Source organism: Halichoerus grypus, chromosome 5 (genome assembly GCF_964656455.1).
Source record: "Halichoerus grypus chromosome 5, mHalGry1.hap1.1, whole genome shotgun sequence".
Taxonomy (NCBI): Eukaryota; Metazoa; Chordata; class Mammalia; order Carnivora; family Phocidae; genus Halichoerus; species Halichoerus grypus.
In genome coordinates, this window is record NC_135716.1 from 170,460,510 (window position 1) to 170,466,513 (window position 6,004).

Sequence of the window (6,004 nt, forward strand, 5' to 3'; positions counted from 1 at the left end):
GTGAGTGTTTTTTTGGTCTCATTTCCCATTTGGCTGTGTATCTCCTTTGGTCACCTGCTGTATGTTACTGCACCTGTTTCAAAAGCGGTGGTTTAATTAAAGTAAGAGCTACTCTATACCCAGTCCTGGTGAGAGTTAATAAATCTGTATGCCAAGGTTTTGCTCTTAGCTCAATGCAAGTGCCACCCAGTACTTAAACTTGGCAAATTTATAGAGGAGAAACCGGATGTTATAAAATGAATGTGAACAGTGGTTGAATATCTGAAGCAATTTGACAAGAAAAATCTATCCTGGTGAAATCAAGTTAACTATTCCATGATTAGTCGGAGAAACAAATTCGATCGTATTCTAAATCAGTGCTTCTCAATCCAATGTGTATGTGAATCACCTGTAAATACTGTTAAAATGCAGATTTTGATTCGGTAGGTCTGGGGTCAGGTCAGCCTGAGAATCTGCATTTCTTTTCTCAAAAAACAGATTTATTGAAATAAAATTCATGCAAAATTCACTCCTTAAAAATGTACAATTTGGTGGGTTTTTTTGTTTCTGTTTTTTTTTTAAGCATGCAGTTATGCGAACCATCACCACTGTCCTAATTTCAGGACATTTTCTTCATGCCAAAATAGAGATCCTGTACCCGTTAGCAGCTACCCCCATTCACCACCACACCTGCTGCCAAAAATCTCTGGCAACCACTGATCTACTTTCTGTCTCTATTTACATTTCACATAAAAGGAATCATATGTTACATGGACTTCTGTAACTGGCTTCTTTCATTGAGTGTATGTTTAGGGTTCATCCCAGTAACGTATCAGGTCTTTAATTCCTTTTATGGCTGAATAATTTTCCATTGCAGGGACATACCACATTTTGTGTATTCATCAGTTGATGGACATTTGGGTTGTTCCTACCTTTTGGCTATCATGAACCCTGCTGCTGTGAACATTTGTGTGTAAGATTTTGTGTGGACATGTGTTGTTTCTATAAGGAGTAGACCTTAGGAGTGGAATTGTTGGGTCATATGGTAACTTAAAAAAGAATTGTGGTAAGGACACTTACGAGATTTACCCTCTTAAATTTTTTTGAGATTTTATTTTTCAAGTAATCTCCACACCCAGCGTGGGGCTTAACTCACAACCCCGAGATCAAGAGTCGCATACTTTACTGACCCAGCTAGCCAGGTGCTCCAACTCTTCATTTTTAAGTGCACACTGCAGTATTGTTAACTTCAGCACAATGTCACTCAGTCATAAGTTAACTTTAAAATTTTGAGGAAGTGCTAAACTGTTTTCTAAAGTGACTGTACCATTGGAGAGTCTGCATTTCTGGTAAGCTTCCAGGTGATGCTGAATTGCAAGCTCTAGGTCACATTTGGGCTCCTATCAAGTAAACAGGGACATGAACTTAGTTGTACTGGTAATGTCTGGCCAGCAGCAAAGAAGGTGTTTTGGCTTTCACGAGGCCTTTGTGCCTCACTGCCTCGTTTCTTCGGACATCAGTCTCACTGCCCCTGGGCTTACTCCTCTAGCCTTTGAACTCTTCATGTAAATTGGTACATCTGATCTCTAAGAGGGAAGAGAATATTCATTTTTAGTTTAAAGACAGCTCTAAGTTGAAAATGCCCATATAACTGGCAGAATATTTATAAAGATCTTTGATGATGTCCTACAAAATCTCTGGGTGGCTCTTCATTTGGGGGAAAAGAGATGAATGAACAGAATGCGAGGGTGTGTACATTCCCTTCCAGTTGAGCTCTCTAAACGCAGTTCCTTTATTCACACAACTAAGATTTGACATATTGTGAGAGATTTGGATTCTGGGCTTTGGTTTGCGGTTTGATAGGTACGACTAGATGGGCAAAAAAGGCAAGTACAATGCCGGAAAGGGAGCCAAGGATCATTTAAAGATCTGTAGGAGTTCAGGTGAGGTAGAGTGATGCTGGAGATGGTAGGAATTAGAAAAGATTACTTGGAGATGACACTTGAAGTAAGCCAGGATTTTAGAAAGAGGTGTGTGAGAAAGGTGTGTCCTAAGATGCTATAGCAGAAGGTACTAAACTATTGAGGGCCTCCCTGGTAGCCTGTGTGCCAGCTCTCCTACTGAACATCTGCCATGTGCCCAACCTCGTGCTGTGCTGAGCCTTGGGTATACTATAAAGGAACAAAACAACACCTCTGCTCTCATAATTACTGATCAAGTAGGAGATTTCAGGTGTAATACAATGTGATCTGTATAAAGATAGCATGTTAAGATTTCAGAAGTTTTAAAAAGGTATAATTCTTGAGATTGGCCATTAGTTCTGTTTAGCTTGACTCAGTGGTGCCTGAAGTGAAAGGAGTAGGAAATACAGATGTAAAAAAAAATGAACGTTATTTACTGCCTTCTGCTTTGAAGAAGTGGTCTAAAAGTCTGAGCATGTGGCTAGTAGTAAGGGGAGACAGTAGCAATCTGGGTTTGGGGTTCTTTTCCTTTAGTGGCTGTGTGGCTCTCAACTATGATCATAAATTGATGGCTTAAGTGGAGATGCAGGGTAACTTGGTCTGGTCCTCAGTTTTTTTAAAAAATGAATTACCTAATATACTCTAGGGCCCAACTTCTACACCCCATAGTTGGAGATTGTCCCACAAAGATTGATTAATGGGGTACTTAAAATAACTTCCTTTGGCAGATACTTCAACCTCTTGGCTGTTCACAACCAAGAGTCTGATTGCTCTCTCCGTTCCAGTAGATCATGAGTTGTATTGAATAGGTTTTCTCGTGTCTTGGGGGCTCTTTGTGTATTGCTGCATTGCAGACTACCCCCAAAATTTAGCAGCTTGTTTGTTCATTGAAATGTAATTTAAGGTTAATTTTACGGGATAGCTATAGACATCAATGTTTATACTTCAAGAAACCTAAAATTAATGAGCTAGTGGCCCGATCTAAGAAAGGGGTATTGATAAAGGTAATCCCATATTCCTAACATTTATGCTTTTTGATGCCGGTATAAATGATTTTGTGGCCATGGAGTGCAGAGCTGAACCTGAGGCATCCTCCTATTTATTACATTCCTAGGATTTCCCTCCAGTATGAATTCTTGCTTGTCAGTAAAGACAGGAATCACTGAAAAATTTTTCAGAATTAATATCCTCATTGGTTTTGCATCCAGGGAGAATTTTCCTAATGTAAGAGACACCATTAAAGGCATTCCCTCATTCTTTATATTCGTAAGTTAACTTGCAGCAGGAGTTCTGACAAGTTTAAGGGATGTGGGAAAATGGAAGACTTTCTAATACTGATGACATTCAATAGGACTGGCTCTCCAGAATGAATTCTCATGTTTCTTAAAAATTGAGAAAACATTCAAGGCTTTTCCACAGTTACTACATTCAGAGTATTTTACCATCATTTGCTCAAGTAATAACGCTTGTGCTGTAGGGTTTTCTCCATTCCTTATGTAAGTGCCAAACTTAGTTCAAAACAAACTTTACTATTTCATACAGTTACACTGGGTCAAGAATCCAAGAGTGGCTTAGCTGAGTGATCTGGCTCTGGGTCTCAGGAGGTTGCAATCACCTGAAGGCTTGATGGGTTGGAGATTTTGCTTCCAGTGTGGCTCGCTCACACGTGCCTGGCAGTCAGTGCTCGTTGTTGGCAGAAGATCTCAGTTCCCAGTCAAGTGGACCTCTTCATTGGACTGAGTGTTCTCATGACATGCAGAGCTAGCACCCCACCCCCCACCCCTATTGGAGTGAATAATGTAACAAGCAAGCCTCCTTCACTTTCATAATATTCCATTGATCGCACCGGTCAACCCCATTCAGTCTGGGAAGGGACTACAGAAAGGCAAGAGTACCAGGAGGTGAGAATCACTGGGACCATCTTGGGAGCTGGTTGCCACAACTTGAGATGCATTTGAGGATATTTGCTGTTCTATTAAAACAAGTTCCTAAAGCTGGCCCTTGACATGCAAACTTTGGGGTTTTTTTTGTTTTAAGATTTTTTATTCATCTGAGACACAGAGGTAGAGAGCATGAGCAGGGAGAGAGGCAGAGGGAGAGGGAGAAGCAGGCTCCCTGCTGAGCCAGGAGCCCAATGTGGGGCTCGATCCCAGGACCCTGGGATCATGACCTGAGCCGAAGGCAGAAGCTTAACCATCTGAGCCACCCAGGCGCCCCAGAAATGTCTGTTAATGACGCCCCCAGTACATCTTAATACTCCACAGTGAGTTCTCCAAAAGTATTTTGACCTAAAAGTAAATGTTTAATATGTGTATAGCATCTTTGACCAACTGGGTTGGCAGACATTTTTCTAAGATCTAGAGGCTGCTTAATATCTACACTGAGATGCATTCTAAGTGTACATCAGGCCCTCTAAAAAGTTTGCTCATCTGAACTGACAGGAAGAATGAGAATTTTCTTTCCCCTTTGGGCTTATTTGATTAGGTAAAGGCAGGAATTTGAGGAGAGCGGGACTCAGGTGTGACTACTAGGTTTCTAGTGATACTATATAGTAGGTCATAGCTCTACTGAGATAGGAAATGCAGGAGCATGCCTAGGCTCAAGAGGGAGTGACGTAGGAATTTGATCACAGTGAGTTTGAAGGGTGTTTGGAGATACCAGAAACGAATCTGAAAATTTGTGTACATGTAATCTGAAGCTCAAGTGAGAGTTGAGGGCTGCAATAAACCTCCAGGAGAATTAGGAAACAGGAGCAACACTCAGCCCAAGAGGAGTTTCAAGGAGAAGAAGGCTGACAGGGCCAAATACAGCAGGGAATGTGGGAAAGATGAACGAGATGCATCCACGGAAATGGGCAATATGATGCCGGAATAGTGGGGGAAGGACAAGTGGTGCATTGAGAAATAAGTGGGAGGAGAGGGAGGGGAGTAGTGAGGAGTACTCTTAAGCTTGTTGAAAAAGGAAAGAGGAAACAGGGTAGCTAGAAAGGGATGGAGGGATGAGGTTTTGTGTGGGTTTGGTTTTGGGTTTTTTGTTGTTTTTACGATTAGAAGGGCCTGTTGAGAATAGGAAGGTTAGGTGTAGGAGGGGGTGCTGACTACTGCACGAAGGCCCCAGAGAAGATGGGAGTGCATGGAATGGGAGGCCCTGGTGAAGCAGTGGACCTTGGACAAAAAGACCTCACAACCTCTGACACTGGAGGTAAGAATATGTAAGTTTGCAAGATAAGGGGAGATTTGAGACTTTACCTTATTTGAAACTTGTTTGCTTTAAATAATGGAATTTTCAGAAATAAGGATTCCACCTTGTTTTACAAGTCCATAGAAGGAATGCACTATTGATTGTTGGGATCTTGTGTCAGAAAGCCCTGTTACAGTTAAAATTAATGTCTGCAAGCTCATCAGACTGGCTGTGAGGCCTGGGGCGTGCCCCTTGCCCTCTCTGGACCTCCGTGCTGTCCGTCCCTAGCAACAAGAGTGCACTCCGTGCTCCTTGTTACTGTGACTAATCCAGCTTGATCACCTTTCTCTGTGAATATGGTGCAGGCATCCAGCTTGTCTCACTAACTGCTCGTAAGTATGTTTCAGTGATAACCTTTAGATTACTCCGTAGGGTCACATATGCTCTAATGTGCCATGTTTGCGATTTGCAAGACAGACTCATTTCCAGAAACATGAATCTCAGCAGTGCTGTTGTGACTAGGCAAATTATTTAAATTGTCTGAGCCTCTGGTGTCTCCTACGTAAAATGTGAAAGGGCTGATACCTACCTTATTTAATTTTGACCACAGGTCTATTGTATATGTAAAACCCTCCTAGTGCTAGAAACACTGCAAAAATTCAATAAACAATAGGTCCAGAATCCCATATTCAGTATCCTTGTGGCCAGATGTGTTACAGCAATTCAGAAATTTTCTGATTTTAGGAAGCTACCCTGGGGCATAGGTACTTCATATTGTGTGTTATCTTCCATTTGGGTCTGGGCAGCATCCCAGGCCATAGTCCTAAACCATAGCATCCCATAGTCGAACACATTACTATTTCTGCAGGGAAACATACAATAAA